Below are 21,824 nucleotides of genomic sequence, written 5' to 3' on the forward strand. Positions count from 1 at the left end.
CACTGAAGGTGTACATTCCATGGGTTTTGGCAGTTATAGAATGACAGGCATCCCCCATTGCAGTACCTTACAGAAGTGATTCACTGCCCCACAGATGCCCTGTGCTCCTCTATCCCTCAACTCTGGCAACTACTGTTTTTTTTTTATTATTATTATCTTAAGAAAGCATTTTTATTTACTTTTAAAGATAAAGAAACATGACCTTAGAGAGCATAGGGGATTAACTCGAGTGGGAGGGCAGAGAAGTACTGGGCACCAGCTCATTCCAGAGGGAGGGTTCCCACCAACCAGGTGTCCATCTGAATGACATTCCCCAGTGCCCCGCAGGTTCAGCCAGCAGGAGCTCAGGTGCTTAAGCAGCCGCAAGGACAGAACAGCACAGTTCCCAGTCCAACCCAGTCTGTGGGCAAACGAGAAGCAGGGACTGAACAGATCAGACAAAAGTAAGTATCTAAACATGTGCCATAATAAATGCTTGAAGGTCAGGAGGTACAATGAGAATGACTTAGAGTGATACCTGGTTCACATGGGAAGGGGGTGGCTGAGGTGGGGGTTTTCAGGAAGGATCTCTTGGGAGAAAGTAAGCAGTTATTCTGAGGTGAGAGTGAGTGTGTTCCACAAAGAGCAGTTTTCACAAAGAGCATGCAATGCAGCAGAAACGGTCTGTTCAAGGAAACCTTCCCTCCCCCATAAAAAGCGACCCAAAGTTGGTTTTCCAAATTTATAATTACTTGAGAATACTTTTGAGTAGGACACTTCATGGGAATCCAGAAAGTTCCATGAACACTAACCCTCATTCCCCAACAGTAGGAGAGTTAGTAATGACTAATATTCATGACGTGTTTCAGAACAACTTGGGTAGTTTCAAAATTTAAGCTGAACTCATTTTATGGAAGAAAATGGGGGTTTTAAGAGAAGTAACTCCCAAGATCACAAAAAGTAGCCTCCATACCATGCCTCCTGCTTGATGAAAAATCACCCCCCTCTCACATCAAGGAGTCAGGGAGAAGCACAGTCCCTGGCACAAAATGGTCATTGAATCAATATCTGAGGAAATAAATGAATGAGTGAATGAGTTCATGCCAACACCATTGATAACCAGTCAAGGGCTGCTGAGCTAACAGCTTGAAAGACTGGAACGAACAGTGGTTTTGGAATCAGGCACCCTGGTCTTCCATCTCTTCTCCTACCCCTAACAAACACAAGGCCCTATTTGTCTCTCTGGACTCTTCTGCTCATCAGTAAACATAGAATTAAAAATAGAAAAGATAACTGATAATTTTTTTTAAAAAATCATATATAACTATCAAACTTTGGAAAGGCAAAAGAAGAGAGAGGAAAGGAAGTAAGTATTATATGGAATCTACTTGGTGGTGCATCTGTGGACTAGACTCACTCTATCTGGCACTGGATGCTCACTATTCTTTCCTCCATCACCATCAAAATAACAAAATGTCTTAAAGATGATTTTTCTACAGCTGCATGGTCAGCTTTTCCAAATGTATTAATAAATTTGAGTCTATGAATGTTTTGTGTAACAATGTTTCTCAAATAAGTCAAGAACTTCTTGTATCACAATCACTTGCGAGAAATGGAGAAAATAGAGGTGCTTGTTAAAATGCACGCTCCCAGGTCCTGCCCCAGCTCTACTGAATAATGCTCTGAGGGTAGAGCCTGTGATTCTGCATCTTCAGCAACTTGCTTTGCTATCTGGAATTCAAAAGTCACCCACTGAAAATCAGCAAGTCACATGAAGGCCAATATCAGGACTGCTTAGAGTTAGAAGTGAGTTCAAATTGTACCCTGACTCTTACTCATGAGAAAAGCCTCGCTGGAAAAGTCAATAGAAACCTAAATCTGTGCATCTGTGCCAAAGGCAGAGGACAACATTCTCCAAGTCTTTTTATTAACAACAGAGACAGAGAAACCAAGCTAGACCTCTTATTTCAACCCAGAAGAGGTCTTCCAGATCATCTAGTTTAGATGTTACAACCTAGTTGTTCTGCAGGGGTATGTGTATGTATGTGTGTGTTACTTGTACAAAGCCAGTTTTTATAGTCAAATTTGTTGACCAAAGTAAAAGATAACATAAAAATTCTACTACTGACTGTTCTTAAAAAGTTAAAAGAACCAACACCAGCCACCCACAGTGCTGCAGGCCAAGTACTGGGTGGGAGTGGTGCCCTCCTCTTCAAAGGACTTGTGCTTTCCAGACCAACAGGCTCCACTGCACCCCACATTCCACAGGCTTTGAGACCAAAGATCCTTTATTTTATGGAGAATAAAAAAAAAAAAGAGTCCAGAGTGATGTGGTCAATGTCTCACTATCTGCTATAGCAAGCAATGTTCCAACTCTCAGCCAATTTTCCAACACAGTTTAGGGCTCATCCTAAACTAAAGAGCCTCTTTTATCCCCAAAATAGCTATCCATGTGAATATTATTGAACTCATCATCGTGTTTTCTAATTATTTTACATCTAAAAAGTGTTACATCTACAGCATCACTGAGAGTTTCCTGCTGGATATTCATTCTCCCACTCCTCGTGGGGTTTGTTTTGCTTTTTTTTTCCCCAAAGTAACAATATTAACACTTAAAGTCCTACGTTTTCCACCTTCTCTGCAGCTAGGAGAAGTAGATGAACCAAATGTGGCCAGTGAGACATATGTGGAAATTGCTTGGTGCAAATTTTGGAAACGCTCTTTAGAGAAGGAGAGATTGGACTGGATGTATCCTCTTACTTTTCCCTCCCATTTGCCTTATTAGAGTCTGATGATAGAGATACAGCAGCCATATTGCAACCATGAGATCAAAAGCCTGAAAACAAAAGTCACCCACTAAATATGTTTGAGTGTAAGACAGACATGGCCCGAGTCCATGATGGCATACAAATGGAACCACCAGATTTCTGGTCACATGAAAAATAAAACCACAATTTGTTTGAATCACTGTTTAGTTAGAGGCTATGAAAATACTCAACAAGGCAGTTTTATCCCTAATAGCCTCTCAAATCATAAACAACTTGTATGGTTATGAAAAGCAAATAACAAATTATACTCTCACCTAAAAATTTAATGGAGTTCCCGATTCACAATGATTTGACTTATGATTTTCAGCTTTACAGTAAAAAGTGACATGCATTCAGGACAAACCATACTTTCCATTTTTAATGTTTATTTTTTCCCAGGCTAGCCATATGCAAGAAGGTGTTCTCTCTGCTGTGCTAGGTGATGGCAGCGAGCCACAGCTCCCAGTCAGCCTCTGGACCAACCAGTACTCTACAGGGAATTGTGTGGCTATGACGTCCAGTGGGCTAGGTGTAGTAAATACATTTTGGACTTAGGATATTTCCAACTTACAATGGGTTTATCAGGACATAACCGCATCATAACTTGAGGTGCACCTGTAATTACTCAGCAATAAACATGGGCATTCTACTGATGAACATACAAACATGGAAAACATCTCAAAAACAACAACAGACACTAGTATGGCTGTATGTATAAACGTGGCTGTATAACCAATGTGATCCTGCGATCTGTACACGTGGAAAAATAAGAATTCATACCCCATTTGAATCAAATATATGATATGTCAAGATCATTGTATTGTCTTGAGCAACTAATAAAAAAAAAAAAAAAACTGCTAAGCAAAAGAAGCCAAACAGAAAAGGGTACAGACTACATGATCACACTCATATGAAGACCTAGAAAAGCCAAAAAACAATCTGTAGTGACCATGATCCATGGGGCCAGGCCAGGAGAACAACTTGCTAGGGGACTTTAGAAGGATAATGGAATGTTCTCTAACTTGATTATGGGGATGATTATGCAAGTGTACCTAATAGTCAAAATTCATCAGATGCTACGCTTCAAGTGGGACCTTTCTCATCAAGCAAATAGGCCTCACAGAAATTGATTTAAAAAGATAAAGATGGTCAATGAGCATCACTTTGCTCTCAGCTGCTCCTTTACTCCATCCTCAGATACAGTCGTCCCCAGTTCCTCATGGTTTGTCTTCTGTGGTTTCAGTTAGATGCCATCAACTGTGGTCTAAAAACATGAGATGGAAACTTCTAGCAATCAAGAATTTATAATTTTAAATTCCTTTATTACAGTATAGTATTAAAGTTGTTTTATTTTTTCACTAGCTGAGTCATTAATGTCATAGAAACAGTACCTATAAGGTTGGCAACATCCACAGGTTGAGGCACCCATGGTTCCAGGCACCCGAGGAACATCTTGGAGAGCACACCTCCCCTCGAATAGGGGGGACTACTATAAGTATATTTTTAAGATGTGACTTTTCCTCGGTAACCTCAGGAGAAAAGGCACTCATCTTGGAAATGAGGGCGTCTTTCCATCTTACTGCTCAAATATGCTTTTTCTTTCAATGCCCTGATGATCTCTCTAGCCAGCTGCTTCTTCCCAATTTCTAGAGCTATTGCTTCCACTTCTGCCTCAACCTTCCTCTGTGTTTGTTGGTTGTTGGTTTCCTTCTCCCTGTTTTTGTTTAGTTTCTGCTCCTTGAAAGCCCAGAACTGGCTTGATTATAACCCTTGATTTAAGACACACTGTTGTCATTGACCCCTATATAATTCTCTTCCTTTCTATTTTATGAAGTAATAAACACTCTGCATATCCTGCCTGGTGTAGGACCTGGAGCATTACCACTACTTACGTATCCCTGTGTGCTCTTCTCTGCCCCATCCACAGCATTTATGTTGCCTTGCATGTGATTGGGAATTATTTGGGGATAAAGAATTAATATGATGTACTTAGAATTCATCAGCTTCTACAGACACAGAGTAATCCATCATGCATACATCCACAATATTTGGATTATCTCTTCTCTTGGGCATTTCGGGTGTTTCCAGGACTTTGCTATTATAAACAGTCCAGATACGAACATTCTTATATGCAGCTCTAGACTTATGTTTATGGACTTCTCTTGAGGGTTAAGATCACTGAGTCACAGGGATGGAAATTTAGAAATTCCTAAATCAATAACATTTGCTTCTCAAATTCTAAAACTATTGGAAGAGGAGAAAATATCATTATGAAGAGGGAATGATAAACTTCTAGAAAAAAAAGATCATAGTCTTACTTGCTTTAGAATATTTTAGATATAATCATCTGTTCCTGTAAGAAAACTAGGGGCTGGGGCTGGGGCTGGGGCTCAGTAGTAGTGCACTTGCCTGGCATGTGAGGCACGGGCTTCAATTCCCAGCACCACGTATAAATAAATAAAATAAAGACCTATCAACAACTAAAAAAAAAATCAAAAAAGAAAGAAAATTACCCATATGTTACATCTCACTGAGCTTCTTCATAAAATTTTGAAATATTTGTGAGTAATACAAAAAATATTTTCCCATATTCTTCCAGAAAAGCAAAAGCCATGATCACTTCCCTTTTTTAACATGTTTTAGTAATAAGAATGGGAGAAAGAACAGGTTGAATGCTTTCTCTGAGCCACACCTGCATTTATTGTTCGACATCTCATTTAATTCTGATGATGTTGCTGTGACCAAAATACCCACAAGAACAACTTAGAAGAAAAAATGTTTATCTGGAGCTCACAGTTTCAGAGGTCTAGGTCCATAGACATCCAATTCCATTGCACATCATGAGGAGGTACATAGAGGACATCTGCTCCCCTAGTGGCAGCGAGGAACCACAGAGAGGGAAAGGGACCTCAGGGAAGATGCACCCTTCCAAGGCACACCCCCAGTGACTCACCTTCTCTAGCCACACCCAGCCTCCTACAGTTACCACCCACTCAGTCCATTTAAACTAGGGTGGACTTATTAGGTCACAGCTCTCACGATCCTGTCATTTCACATTTGAACATTAACCAGAGCCTTTGGGAGGGTCACATCAAAACCAGAACACATGACAACCTTATTAATAAGTTCCTATCAGCTGGGTGCAGTGGCTTATGCCTGTAATCCCAGAGGCTCAGGAGACTGAGGCAGGAGGATAATGAGTTCAAACCCAGCCTCAGCAAAAGCAAGGTGCTAAGCAACTCAGTGAGACCCTGTCTCTAAATAAAATACAAAATAGGGCTGGGGATGGGGCTCAGTGATGGAGTGCCCCTGAGTTCAACCCCTGGTACCCTCACCTCCCACGGGAAGGGAAAAAAAAAAGAAAGAAAAAAGGAAGTTCCTCTCACTATTTCCACAACAGTAAAGGGGATTGGAATTCAGATAAGGGAATCCTAGTGGGTAGTCAAACAAGTGCTCAACCCCTGTCTTTTTCCCAAGGCATATCTGAACTTCCTAAACTTTACATGAATTATGACCTGGCATGTCTGAAGAACAGAAGCTCCACCCACCCACCTCTATTCCATCCTCCAGGGCCCCAATGTGCCCCGGGGAGGTTTTATGGGACTTTGCCATCCTGAGATTTTGCTTTTTATTTATTTGTAGTTATGCTGGATTTTGTCTCCCTCTTGCTTTTCAACTACCAGCCACAGAATCTCTCTTGAAACAGTGTTGCCTCCACTTGTGACAACGCCTTTCAGATGTAAGACAGACACAGGCTTGCTCGCGCATGCTCACACGCACACTTTCACTCAGCTTCCCCTATGTTCCCTCCGTCGCCCTGAAGACACAGCAGGGTCTTCACAGCTTGTCTGGACCTGGTGCTCTGAGAGAGATGCTGAACTGGCCCAGACAGAAGACATGTGTTCGTCATCTGCAATTAGCCACACATTTTGGTTCTTGTTATTGTGAAGATTAAATGAGATGATGTATGTGACAGTACTTTAGGAAATATGAAGTCCTCAGTACAGCCAAGTTGCTGCTATTGCTGTCAAACCCCTTTATGTTCAATGCTATTTAAAACCTTGAATGAAATGGGCGTTACCTTGACATTCAAAAACCCTATTGAGACAGTGCAGTATTCAAAGGAGAGGAAAAGGCTGGCATAGAACACAGCTGGGTGTCACATGGCTCTTCAGCCTACTAGGTGTGTGGCCTTCAAGCTTAACAGCCTTTCTTGAAAAATGGGAATAATGGTACCTACCTCAGAGAGTTTTCTTGAAGATCAAATGTATGATTTACACAAAGCATTCATGTCAGAATCCTAAGACGGTTCCTAAGCTCCTGAACTCCTATTGTACAGGTCCTGTAAAATTTTTTCCACTGAATGAATAGGGTGGGATTTCAGACTTTGATTAAGTTATCAACAAATCAGCACAAGTTAATTAAAACTGGAGATTATTATAGGTGGGTCTGGCCTATCAGAAAAATCCACCAAAAAAAGGAGCTGGCTCTTTCTAAAAGGAGAAAGAGAGAGCATCACATGGCCTGTACCTGAGGTGGCTTCTAGCAGCCTATGAGCCCCAACTAACAGACAGCAAGGACCTCAGTCCCACCGTTGCAAAAAAACTGAATTCTGCCATCAACCAGAATGAGCCTGGAAGCAGGTTCATCCCTGGACCAGCCTCTAGATGAGACTACAGCCCAGCCAACACCTTGATTCCAGACTTGTGAGATCCCAGAGAACCCCAGAAAGTCAAACGATATCCTGATAAAACTATAACTGGGCATTGTTTAAAGACACTAAGTTGGTAGCTGTTTGCTATACAGCAATAGAAAATGAATGTAGTATCCTGTACATTGTCAAGCAAGCACACACTATGTGCTTGATGAAAATAACCATCTGGATGGGCAGGCCCAGATCAGTCCTGCTGAGCCAGCACAGAGCACAGGCAAGCCCAGGTCAGCCCCACCAATGCCCATGGAGCCTGCATTTGGCAAAATACAGCACCCCTTTATGTTCAAAACACTAGAAAAATTAGGGATAACAGGCCAACATTATTCTAAATGGAGAAAAATTGAAGTCATTCCCTCTAAAAACTGGAACAAGACAGGGATACCTTCTTTCTCCACTTCTATTTAACACAGTTCTTGAAACACTAGCCAGAGCAATTAGACATATGAAAGAAATTAAATGGATATGGATAGGAAAAGAAGAACTCAAATTAGCACTATTTGCCAACCATATGATTCTATGCATAGAAAACCCAAAAGCTTCCACCAGAAAACTTCTAGAACTAGTGAATGAATTCAGCAAGATAGCAGGATATAAAAACAACACCCATAAATCAAAGGCATTTATTTCTGTATATCAGTGACAAATCCTCTGAAAGAAAAATGAGGGAAACTACCCCATTTACAATAGCCTCAAGAAAAAATGAAATACTTGGGAATCAACTTAGTGAAAGAGGTCAAAGACCTCTACAATGAAAATGACAGAACATTAAAGAAAGAAATTAAAGAAGACCTTAGAAGGTGGAAAGATTTACCTTGTTCTTGGATAGGCAGAATTAAGATTGTCTAAATTACCATATTCCAAATGCGCTATACAGATTTAATGTGATTCCAATCAAAATCCCAATGACATTCCTCATGGAAATAGAAAAAGCAATCATGAAATGCATCTAGAAAAATAAGAGACCCAGAATAGCTAAAGCAATCCTTATCAAGAAGAGTGAGGCAGGAGGTATCACTATACCAGAACTTAAACTATACTACAGAGCAATAGTAACAAAAACAACATGGTGTTTGCACCAAAATAGACTTATAGACCAATTGTACAGAATAGAGGACACAGAGAAATTACACATAATTACACATAATTACAGTTATCTCATTTTAGACAAACACACCAAAAACATATATTGGAAAAAAAGATAGCCTCTTCAACAAGAGTGCTAAGAAAACTGTAAATCCATATGCAACAAAATGAAATTAAACCCTATGTCTCACCATGCATAAAACTCAACTCAAAATGGATCAAGGACCTAGGAATTAAACCAGAGACCCTGTATCTAATAGAAGGAAAAGTAGGCCCAAATCTCCATCATGTTGGATTAGGCCCCAGCTTCCTTAATAAGACTTCTATAGCACAAGAATTCAATTAAAGAGTCAATAAATTGGATGGAATCAAACTAAAAAGTTTCTTATCATCAAAAGAAATAATCAGTGAAGTGAATAGAGAGCCTACAGAATGTGAGCAAATTTTTGCCACATGCACATCAGATAGAGCATTAATCTCTAGGATATATAAAGAACTCAAAAATTTTAACACCAAAAAAACAAATAATCCAATCAATAAATAGTCCAAGGAACTGAACAAACACTTCCCAGAATATGATATACAATCAATCAACAAATACATGAAAAAGTGTTCAACATCTCTAGCAATTAGAGAAATGCAAATCAAAACTATGCTGAGATTTTATCTCACTCCATGGCAGCTATTAAGAATACGAACAATAATAAGTGTTGGCGAGGATGTGGGTAAAAGGGCACTCTCTTACATTGCTGGTGGGACTGCAAATTAGTGCAGCCAATCTGGAAAGCAGTATGGAGTTTCCTTGAAAAACTGGGAATGGAATCACCATTTGACCCAGGTATTCCAATCCTCGGTTTATACCCAAAGGACTTAAGAACAGCATACTTCAGGGACACAGCCATATCAATGTGTATAGCAGCACAATTAACAATAGGTAAATTGTGGATCCAACCTAGATCCCCTTCAGTATATGAATGGATAAAGAAAATGTGGTATATATGCACAATGGAATATTACCCAACATTAAAAGGGAATAAAATCATGGCATTTGCAGGTAAATTGATGGAGTTGGAGAATATAATGCTAAGTGAAGTTAGCCAATCCCCCCCAAAAAAATGCTGAATGTTGATTTATAATGGAGATTGAGTTGGGTAGCATGAGAGGAATAGATGAACTTCAGATAGGGAAAAGGGGAGGGAGCGGAAGGAGGACGTATGGGTGTAGGAATAACAGTGGAATGAGACAGACATCATTACCCCAAGTACATGTATGAAAACACAAATGGTGTGACTCTACTTTGTGTTCAACCAGAGACATGAAAAATTGTGCTCTATTTGTGTAATATGTACTGAATTGCATTCTGCTGTCATATATAACTAATTAGAATAAATGAAATTAAGAAAAGAAAATAACTATCTGAATGCCCTCTGATACATATATGCTGCGCGTAAAATGAATATGCTCTGCCTTGCTTCCTGCTCTTCCTGCATGCTGTTTTCTATGTCTGGTATTCCCTTCTCCTTTTCCTTTACACATTCTACCCCTAACCACTTCTTACTCATCCATGAGCTCTCACCTCTGAAAAGTTTTAGGTGGGGCCAACTAAATAAAATGGCAGGGGTTACTTTGCTTTTTGTTTTTGTTGTTTTGTTTTGTTTAATTCTTTGAGACAGGATCTCACTAAGTTGCCTGAGCTGGCCTCAAATTCCTAATCTTCCCATCTCAGCCTCCCAGGTAGCTGGACTTATAGGCATGTGCCACCACACATGGCTCCTTAAGATTTATAACAATGACATTGCAACTATTTACCTGGTGAACAACAGAACTGAAGCCATACTTCCAGTTTCCTGATGGCTATAGCACCTAAAATTACTCTGCCCCTCATTTTCTGTAGTATGCACCCGGCTGCATCCCTGAGGATTCCTGGTTCCTCTGATGGCCATGCTAATTTCCTTTGTAGGCAACTTTTCTCAAGAAGGTCTTTAAAACAGTCATCTCTACCTGTGATGGACTAAATGTTTGTCTCCCCTCAAAGTTCTTTCTTCAGCCCTAATCTTCAGTGCAGCTATATTTGAAAAGGGGGACCATCAATATAATAAAGTTTAAATGAGATCATTAGAGGGCAGTCCTGTTCCAATTGAACTAATGCCCTTATGAAAAGTAAAAACAGAGGTCTCTCTCACTGTCCCTCTCCATGTGCAACCAAAGGGTTCGTGTGAGCACACAGAGAGATGATGCCATCAACAAGCCAGGAGGAGAGCCCTCACCAGAAACCAAGCACCCTGGCACCTTGATCTAGCACTCCAGCCTCCAGTACTGTGAGAAAATTAATTTTTGTTGTTTAAGCCCCCCAAACTGTGGTATTTAGATTTTGAAGTCTAAGTCAACCAAGATACTTCCCCAATAACTGAGAGAAATAAAAGCCCAAAGGGAATTTCTCCCCTAACAGAGGATCAACATCTACCACCCAGACAAAGGAGCCCAGCAAAATAGGTTAGTTTGGATCCAATTTGGCTACTCAAGCAGCCGGGCAGTGTGGGGGGCAAATTACTTAGCCTTTATATGCCTCAGTTCTTGCATTTATGAAATTGTTTTTTTTTAATTTTTTTATTATTTGTTCAAAACATTACATAGTTCTTGATATATCATATTTCACACTTTGATTCAAGTGGGTTATGAACTCCCATTTTTACCCCATATACAAATTGCAGAATCACATCAGTTACACATCCATTGATTTACATATTGCCATACTAGTGTCTGTTGTATTCTGCTGCCTTTCCTATCCTCTACTATCCCCCCTCCCCTCCCCTCCTCTTGAAATTGGTTTCTTTTGAGAACTAAATCAGTTCTAAACAATAACTGGCTAATAAATGTTAGCTATTATTATGGAATGCTAATTGTATAATGACTAATTCTTCCAGAGAAAATTACTAACTGAACTCACAAATATAGTTAGGATTATAGCTAGGAATTCCTCTATAGATAGGAATTCAACCCAAAAATAAAAAAGGAAGTACACACTCAATGTAAAAATCTGGTGAACTGTGAAAGCATAAACTGCACCAAGTCCAGACTCTGAAGCACAGGAGTGGGTGGTGGTGAATTGGATAATGAGATGCTGAACTTCCTCACTCTACACAGTTACAGATATTGAGGTTACAGATATTACAAAATGGTTACAAGTGGGATACCTTGCATCAATGCTTTCAGTTCTTCATTCCTTCCGTGTACTAGAATTAAACATCAGGGCCCTTTGCCTCAAGACTTCTCATGAGAGTAGAATGTTTTTCCACCCCATTGATGTGGGGTGATCAGATGACATACTTCAGTCATTGGGATGTGGGCAGAGGTGACGATGTGCCAGTCCAAGCCAAGACCTTGCGAGGAGTCACACACCCTCTGGTGTTTTTGTGATCCATCCCAAGAAGTGCTCTGTCAGGTGGCTGTGACTCCCTAGCCTTAGGATGAAAAGACACGAAGCAGCTCTGGGCGTGACCAGATGCCAGGGTCCAGGCAGGGCACCCAAAATTCACTTAAACCACAGTCCTCCTGAAGATATAGGAGCTTGAGAATAAATGATTACAGTTTAAACCACCAAGATCACCTTACTAATGCATCAGAGATCTTGCAACAGGTCACTAATTCATTCATAGTATATATTGACTTAGACTTCATACTGAGCACTGTTCTGGGAACTGGAGCTAAATGGGAGAACTAACCAGACAAAAATTCCCTCATGTACTTCAAATGGTAGCAGTTACGTGTGAGAAGTGTTCAGGACTGATGGATGCTCAGTCTACCTGGATAGAGAGACCAAAAAGTCTTATTTGACTGCAAAAAGTTTTCGATGCACTTTTAAAATTAATATGAGAAAATGTGTCTAGTAACTGTCCCACTAATTTACACCCAAAGGAAATGGAATTTCCAAAGACCAGGTGACCCACAGGGAAACATTAAGCAGACAAACCTGAGATACCATGATAGGTTTAAAATAAAGTTCTTCATTCTGCCAGAATTACCTAGAGTGTTTTAGGTCCTTTCAGCTCAGGCCACAACTCATAGATTCTGGTTTAACTGGTTGAGAAACAGGAAACAGTTTTGGTTTTTTTGGGTTTTTTTTCTTAAATTTTCAGTTGATTTTAGTGGGCTGGCAGACCTCAGACCTCTGTTAGATCTCTTTGTATCACAGATAGACGGCACTTAGCCAGCCACACATCAAATGCAGCCGATATGGTGGGTCTACAAATAATAGCTTAATTTGGCATGAACATACTTATATACAGAGTTACAAAAAAATTGTGCTGTGAATGGATAATTATGAATGTAATTGTCATGTATGTAAGAAATAAATAAATAAAAATAAAACATATATTGGATATATATATATATATATATATATATATATATATATATATAAATACATATTATATATAAAATAATGGCTTCTATCCTAGAGCAGGGAAGGCTGGGCTTTAGGATTTCCACATTCCCACCCAGGTCAGAGAGTCTACAGTCCACAGACCACTGCAGAAAGAGGACACCAAAGGAGCCAACATTGGCTCTCTTACAACTACTTAAAGTATTCCAGCTGAGGCCTCCTGTCCACAATCAAGCAGTTAAACTTTTAAATTCAGTAAGTTTAAGTCATTTGTGACAGAATTGATATGAATGCTATGCTGTCATTTGAGAGCGGGGGGATATATCTAAAGGTAGGTTCTTAAAAGCAGTGTTTCAACAAAGAAAACCCAGAAAACTTTGGTTAGGTTACAAATTTCACCAGATGCTATTAAAGTTATTTTACTAGCCTTGTTTTTTCCCTGGAAAACAATCAAGATAGATCCTCCCATGTGCCAGGAAATGAACAATCTAATTCCAATTCTCATTGTCAGGAATAATTGTTTTCTAGTTGTGATTTGTCAACATTTCCAGGGATCAATGACTCTCTGGCAATATGGGCCAATTCGGAGGAAGAGTGGGTAGTTTTTTTTTTTATATTATTTCTTATCTTCTGTCAGATAATTTAGTTAGTGAGGAATAGAGCTCACAGAAAAAGATATTTGACATATTTAAGAAGAGAAGTCCTTCCTTCCATGTCTTACAACAGCAGTTATGTATATCAACCTTGCAAACAGCCACTCTCCATCAACTGGGTGGTGGCCTGTCAGTTAGAATGCCTGGCCAGTGCAGGGTCATTGGCCCAGATCTATGAAAGTCTTCTTTATGTCTGTACACTGTTTTTTTGGAGAGGGGATTATTTAATTATATTTATCTTTTGTCTATTCCCAGATTGGATGGGACATAGTCACATAAATAAAAACGAACACCACCAACACAACTTTAATTTTCTCCTGTCTTTATTCTACTTCTGACATCTGTATGTATTGCAGGATAGCTCTGTCCAATGCTTCATGGACAATGAAGATGGAGAAAGTCCAGAAAAATTTAAATTAATGACCAAAACATTTGGCCTGCTGCCACACAAAGACAGAGAGTCCAAAAGCAAAGACAAAGAGAAAAACAACAATAACAACTACAAAGGATGGAAAGGGATATGGTTGAAATGCATTAAACCATTACAGATGCGGACACAATAACTGACTATTGAGTTGGCAAATCTCCAATGCCAGTGCTGGAGAATACCCACCTTGAATCCCTAAGAAGGAAATGTATATAGGGATTTCTGAGAGACAAAGCAATAGCCTTGTAAGACAGGGATTTCACAAGTAACGAGCCTGGAGCTAAGATTGAAGTGACTCACCCAAGGTTGCCTAACTAGTTTGGAATATGTGAATATAAATAATAGCACCTAACAGTTGTTAGGTTTGTATCGTGTGCTGGCTATTGCACTAAAGCATATTCAGGCTTTATTTTGCTTCATTAATTCTTGAAAAAACTTTTGAATTTGGTATTGTGTTATTATCTGCTTTATACAGATATGAGGAAGCCTGGACTTAAAGGACCATGGGAAATTCACAAAATTCCACGGGCAGTACGTAATGAAAGGAATTTTCTAGCCAAGGCATCTGATTCCAATAGTCACACTTTTTAGGCCAACTAATTCCAAAACCCCAAATCCATTTAACTTTTTTGTGTGTACATAATTACCTGTGTACCCAAGAAAGATTTATTACAGTAACATATACTTGGGAAATAGCAACACTAAGACTAAAATTTAAGGCTTTTGGATATAAGACTCTAGTTCTTTCCTATAAACCACAGTTACATTATTTTGGACAAACAAATAAGAGTTTTTATATAGCAAACAGTATTATAAGCCTTGTTAAAGCCAAAATAATGGTTCAAGCTAAAATGCTTAGTGTTTCTGGAAGAGTTGATGTGAATTCATAAAATTATCATAAATTGGGACTTTGGAATATATCCATGACCTTTGACAGGAATGCTAAGGAAGACAGCCATGCCTGCTCACTCCCCCTTGGTAGGCACAGAGGACTAGGTTGGCTTGTAGGTTCAACACACCAAGAGCTGTCATGGCTCAGGGAGAAAAGAAAAGTCAGGAAAATAGAAAGATGGGCAACAGAGTTGGCTGGGTCTTTACATGGGACCTGGTTACCAGATCACCAGGCCCAGCATTACCAAGGCACTAGATCTATGAAAATTATACAATGTTTCATTGGACTTTGGCTCTAATATTTCCTTGAGAAGGCATCAAGGAGGATTGGTCCAGTGGCCCCAGAAGTCCTGGTTCCTCAAGGCCTGCACCTGCACTTATGTTCTACTCTTAGACAATAGCTGGTCTTACTGCATGCCTTGACCTCTGTGGATGGGTTGGCTCAGAGCCGCTCCCCATCTCTTGGCCTTCAGATACTGCTCTTTCTTCTTAAAATTTCTCAGAAATTTTAATGGCTAGGCTCTGATCTTCCTTTTTCCGTATCTAAAAGGACTTCAGTATTCCAAAGGACTTATGAAGCCAGAAAAATCCAATAAATACAACAGCCTGAGAAAATGGAAATTCTTTGTTTGGTCACCTTTAATTGAAGGCTTATGTTGAATACAGAGTCACTTTATCCATTTGCCCTCTTAAAACATCCCTTTTCAGAGCAAAATATTACCATGGAAAATAGTGCCATGGAAGCTATTTCCTTATTTAAAAAAATAAAGAAAAAACCTCCTAGAGAGCTTGCATTATGTGTCATGGGCATGCCCTGAGCAAGCTATTGTGGGGAAGGTGACAATGAGAACACCTGCCAGCAAAGGAAACAGGGCTTTCCCTGCCCTAGTCACTCTAACCTGGAATCCCAAGTCCCACTGGTGACATGGTCATGCTGCTGCCGTGCTGTTGCACTGATTAAATAAGATCACCTGTGTTAAAGTAAATGCTGTGGGAGGTCAAAAAAGACACCCACTGCAAGACACAAGGACATATGCAACCCCCATGGCAGTGAGAGTACAGGTGGCTTGGGAGAGGCTTCAGGAAGCTACCTGGGATATATCATCTTCTAGAATGCATCCCAGATGAAAAATGCTTATACTTTCCTAAAAATTGTCATTTCCCTACCCACACTTCTCTCCCACAATCAGTGTGGAAGGCCCTGCTGTCTCCTAGAGTTCTGGGTGCAACACAGTTAAGAACCTATTGGATGAAATAGGTCTAGACAATCAGGAGGCTTAACAGAGAAGGTTCATCTGAGAAGGGGCTGAAGCAGTCACTGTGGTCTCCTCAAAGATCCAGAACTTCAAGCATTACTGCTGCTTGTAGCCCAAAGCACACAGGTCAGAAAAGAATGGTGTGTCACAAAACCCAAGCTCAAATAAGCTTCACCCACCACCCCAGATCACAGCATCTTGGAATTGGTGTGAAGTAAACAAACATCGTTCCATCCAGTGTATGTTTTCCTCAGCTCAAGTCCTGGTACCCAGCGATCTTGGAGGCTTGAAGATGCCTGGGAACCAGGCTGCTGGGTGGGGTTGGGAGAGATCAGCGAGATCTGGGCAGAGACTCAGTGCAGCCAGCCAAGAGCGGGAAATGCGTGAATGTGATTCCCACTCCCCTCCGTCTCCTCCTCCCTCTTCTGTCCATAAACAAAATTTGGCTTTCAGTATCTAGGCAGGGGATCTGAACCAATGGGTTTGATTTGTTCTTTTTCCATATTATTTCAACACTTCTGCCTTAGAGAGAAGAAATTCTGGAGGTGGCAGTGAGCACTTCAATGGGACTTTATCTCACCAATTTATTTTGGTCCTGACAACACTCCAGGGGGATCCACTCCATTCATCCATCCCATCTTATAGATGAAGGGCTGAGGCTCACAGAAAATCAAAGACTTGCCTACACTCACATCGTAACAGGTCAAGTGGCAATCCAAACCCTCTAACTCCAGTCCAAACATTGCATTCCCTTTCTTCTACCTCAGGGCTTCAGCACAGAGACCAGCATGGTCCCAGTTGTTTGGGAAAATAAATAGAGCTAGCATGAAGACACCTCCAAAAGGTGAGAAAAACTCAAAAAGTTAAAAATTTAATATTCCTTAATATTATATCAGTCAGCAGACAGAGCCAAAGAGTGGAAGGTAGAAAGCCTTTGGGTACAATCAGCTTTAAAGGCTTTCGACTTATTTCTTCCCCCTTTCTCCTATTGCAAAGACCTTGTTTTCTCCTCAGAAATATCTGTAATGTGCGGTGGTGTACTCCTGTCATCCAGGCTACTCAGGGGCTGAGCTGGGTGAGGCCAGCCTGAGCAACATAACAAGATACCCCTTCTCAAAAAAAGAAGAGAAGGAGGGAGGAAGAAATGAAAGAAGGAAGGGAGGAAGGGAGGGAAAGAAAGAAAAGGAAGAGAGAGAGAGAGAGAAGATAAATTGATTTGTAGAGGAAGCACTCCCAGCTCAGAAAGTCGCTGCAAGCTGACTATGCAATTCCATGTCTTGTTAAAGCAGTAATTATAAGATTATCCTTTACAAAAGAGGACAGTCCTCTGCAAAGTCCCCATATCTACCTGTCCAGATCTGCCAAGAGAGAAACACAATGGCCTTTGGTGTTCTTGTTGAAATTTTATTAACCAGAAAAGACCAAATTCAAATTGTAGGGAGGAAGACTGCAGTCTGTCGACACGCCTGGCCAACCCGCCACACAGCACTCTGGTCTGCTGCAGTCCCACAGAAAAATCACTTAAGTCCAAAGTCTGTTCAACTTTGTGATCCAGGCCATTGTTTATTCTGGAAGCCCATTAAATTCCCCTAAAAAAAACACTTACTCTTCCCCAGATGTTCCCCATTCCCACAGGAAAAGAGGTATGTAAGTTTTTGAATGATCCTGGGTTCCTAGGAACTCACATTCCTCTGATTTTCATCTATGCTGTGACTTTCTCCTTCTGCCTATTAATAAATCTGCATGCCTTTTCTCCTATTTAACCTGTCTATAGTTAGCCCTTTCCAATGAACCATTAGAGGGTGAAGAGAACATTTCCCTCTGCCCCTACACATGTTCATCTACTCCCTTCAGTAGGTTATCATCCAGTAAATAAAAACAAGTTTTACCAACCCCTCTTATGGGAAGTTTTGCAGACACTAAGGGGGCTGAGTCTCAATTTTTCCCAGTTTTGTGTTTGAAGAAGGCTTCGAAAAGTGAATAGGAGTTCATCAGGGAGAGAAGGCCATTTGAGGGAGAAGAAAGATGACATTCAAATGCCCAGGGGTCAGGCTAATCCAATTCATGCATAAATGATGATCAGAATAATCACAAGGTATCAGCATAACACAGAGTTTATGGTATATTTGCAACATTCTAGGCACTGTGATGGCTGCCTTGTGTACATTATCTTATCTAGCCCCCACAATAACACTCATCTAATTATCATTATTATTTTATTTATTGCGATTGTATAAATGTGAAAATTGAGCCTCAGAAAAGTTGGCATATATCCAAAAACAGATAGCAGAGAAGAGCTGAGTCAGAATATAAGTGAAAGTTCATCTGACCTTAGGTTCTTTTCACCTTACTATATGGAGGGGGCCCCATGCTTGATTTTTGCCAGGCATAGGAAGTACAGAGGTCATAAATTTATGTCCTTCTCCTCAAAGTTGCACACTGTCAGGTTCCAGCGAGATTTCCTTTAACATCTACCTTCCCCCATAGAAACCCAAGAAGAGACTAGACCTACTAATTCTAGCTTCCCTGTGACCTGTGTACAAAGGATTTATCTTATATTCCTTGGTGGCATTCCGACACACAATCAGATTCACTGGGAAATCCTGTGGTCGAAGAGGAGTGGGGTTTGCTGAGTGAAGCTGATGAGGGTGATGGTTTAAACACTGTGTCTACCTTAGGCTTGCGGAGGACTTCTCTAGGAGCATGCATGAGGTTTCCTGGACTCTGAAAGTCCTGTGAGGATGTAGGAATACCAAGACTCAAAATGTTGAGACCTGGAATGCAAAGGGGAATCCCAAGAGAGGGCCTTACATCTCCAAGATGATACAAAGGGAGGCGCAGGATGTTTAAGAACCAGCATTAGCTGTCCTTTGCTAACCTCTAGCTTATGAGACTTCTACAAAAAGTCCTGGGCATGCAAGGAAGCAGATAGAAGAGCTCAAATTAAAGGACTCATCTGGCCTTGTCTCAGAGGGAAAAGCCTCTGACTGCTATTTCAAAGAAGAGTGTCTTCTATTCAGTAAATATGTGCTAATCCCTAATATTATCATAAATATAAAATCATGCCATGAATGGAAAAATCTTCAGCATTATGTTACCTGAACCTGTGATTATACTATGACAACTCTCCCAATTTTCAAGATGAAGATTTGGATGAGACTCAAGATGGACAGGGAGTCACAGCTACTGAGTCTTGAATCTGGGTGATCTCCTCCAGAACAGTACCTTTCCTGAGACTTCCTCTCCCTGTGTCTTTCCTCAAACTGGTCCCATTGGGCTCTTTGATGAGGCTTCCTATTACCCTAATACAGGAATGGTAATGGTTAAACTTGGCAACTGAACTCATCAGACACAATAGAATAGACTCTAGTTCTGTTGTTACTGAACTTTATAGAACAGTACAAGACATGGACTACAGGCCCAGAATCCTCAGGCTTTAGGGAGGCCAAGCTTTGTAAATACACAGCTTCTTCTGGCCCCTCACCTATAGGGATGAAACTAAGGTGTGCATGCATGACCTTGACCCAGAAAAGCCACAGTCCCTGTTTCCCATCTTGTCTTTTTTCAGTCTCCTAGTTACATAGGCCCAAGGCCTGCACACAAACAGCATTCCCCAGCCCAGGTGCTGTCTCGTGAACTTGAACCGAAACACGGAGTGTAAGTCAGTTTCTCATCACTGTGACCAAAATACCTGCCCAGAACAAGTTGGAGGAGGAAAAGTTTATTTTGAGCTCAGAGTTTCAGAGGTTCAATCCACAGTCAGTCAACTCCATCATTCTGAGCCCACAGTGAGGCAGGAGAACATGGCAGAAGAGTATGATGAGGAAAGCTGCTCAGCTATGGTAGCCAGGAAGCAGGGGAAGGGGTGAGCTAGGGGACAAAATTACTCCCCAAGGGCACATCCCCAAAGACACACCTCCTCCAGCCATGTCCCACCTGCCTAGAGTTTCCACCCAGTGCAGTAGTCCTTTCAAATTACTAATCCATCGAGTGGATTAACCACTAATTAGGTTATGGTTCTCATAATCTAGTCATTTCTCCTCTGAATATTGCTGGCTTAATAAGAGCTTTGGGGGTCCAACTATATCCAAACCATAACACACAACATTCCACATCTGCTGCAAGTCAGTAGATCCCTGGTACTGAGAAGATGGATTCCAAGGTCATTGTCCAAGACAGGCCTGACATTAACCCTTTACCGTAAATCTTATTAACACAGAATCTTCTCTTATCTGTAGTTGTATTCTCATCCAAACAAGAAATAGGACCAAAGAGCCTGCAGATAGAGAACCAATATACTATACACAGTTATGAACTGCAGAGGACACATGGTAACGACAGACCACATACATTATGGTGGCCCCATAAGATTATAATGGAGCTGAAAAACTCGTATCACCTAGTGACCTCATAGTCAATGATAATATCCCAGCACAGAATGTTCCTCTGTGTTTATGGTGATAGTGGGGTAAATAAACCTTCTGTGCTAGCACCTATACATAAGTATAGGCATACAATTATGTACAGTACCTAATACTCAATGATAATCAATGACTAAACTTTTATCATTACTTTAGCATATGCTCCTTCCAATTATAAAAAGCTTACTATAAAACAGTCTGCTGTTATGCCAGCAGCAGCCTCATCCACCCCATGTTTACCAGGACTGTCTTGCATCAAGAAGCCACCTGGAATGACTGGCCTATGCTACCTAGGTTGGGTAAGAACACTCTGTGATATATACAAAGTGACTAATGTGTCCCTCTCATTAAGCAAAGCAAGATGGCATTGCAGAGAGTGGCTTGTATCCATGGTCAAGAGAGTTAAAAACACCAAAATGTGGAATTAGCAAGACTTACTTAGAAGTAGCCACTGGCCAAGGCAGTTCATGGCCCAGCAGATGCAGGATTGTCCAGGAGGAGCAGAGCAGCCTGCTGTGCAGAGGGCAGGCCTGCTCATGGGAAGAGGAGGAAGGACCAGCATCCTGCTCGGCCTTCTTTGTATCAACTTAGCAGGTCAGAAATTGTGTACAAAAACAACAAATAGGTGGAAAATGGTCTAAAATTATGAAAAGTAGGAAGGACTGAAATAGTTTAAATATTTCTTTGTATATAATCATTGATTCCACAGATCTTCATAGAGCATCTTCTGTCTTCCTGGCCTGGTTTATGCATTCCTTGATTCCAGAGATCATTATGAAGCACCTACTGTTTTCCTGGCCTGGTTTAGGTGTTACAGATACACTAGCCAACAGGATGGACAAAGTGCTTGTCCTTGTCCATCTCAAATGCCCACTAGGGAAACAGATGACTGACAGGTAACGATTGGAAGACAAACACGAGGACCTGAGTGATGAGTTAGCTGTGTGACAGCATAGGGAGGGACAGGGCTGCCTTTTAGATCACATGGTCAGAGAAGGTCTCATTGAGAAGGTGACAGGTGGAGCCTCGTGCGTATGCACCTGGAAGAGGACGCTTCCATGCAGAAACAGGCTGGTGGATAGGTCTCTAGGGGTCCATGTAGGAGCCCAGTTGTGTCTGGAAGTCCTGAGAGAGGGGGAGAAGACAAGGAAGAAGCCTGGAAAGTGGCTGTGGGAGATTCTCTGGCTGGATGGTGTTCGAGTCTTCCTGAGC

This window comes from Marmota marmota, unplaced genomic scaffold (assembly GCF_001458135.2).
Source record: "Marmota marmota marmota unplaced genomic scaffold, marMar, whole genome shotgun sequence".
Taxonomy (NCBI): Eukaryota; Metazoa; Chordata; class Mammalia; order Rodentia; family Sciuridae; genus Marmota; species Marmota marmota.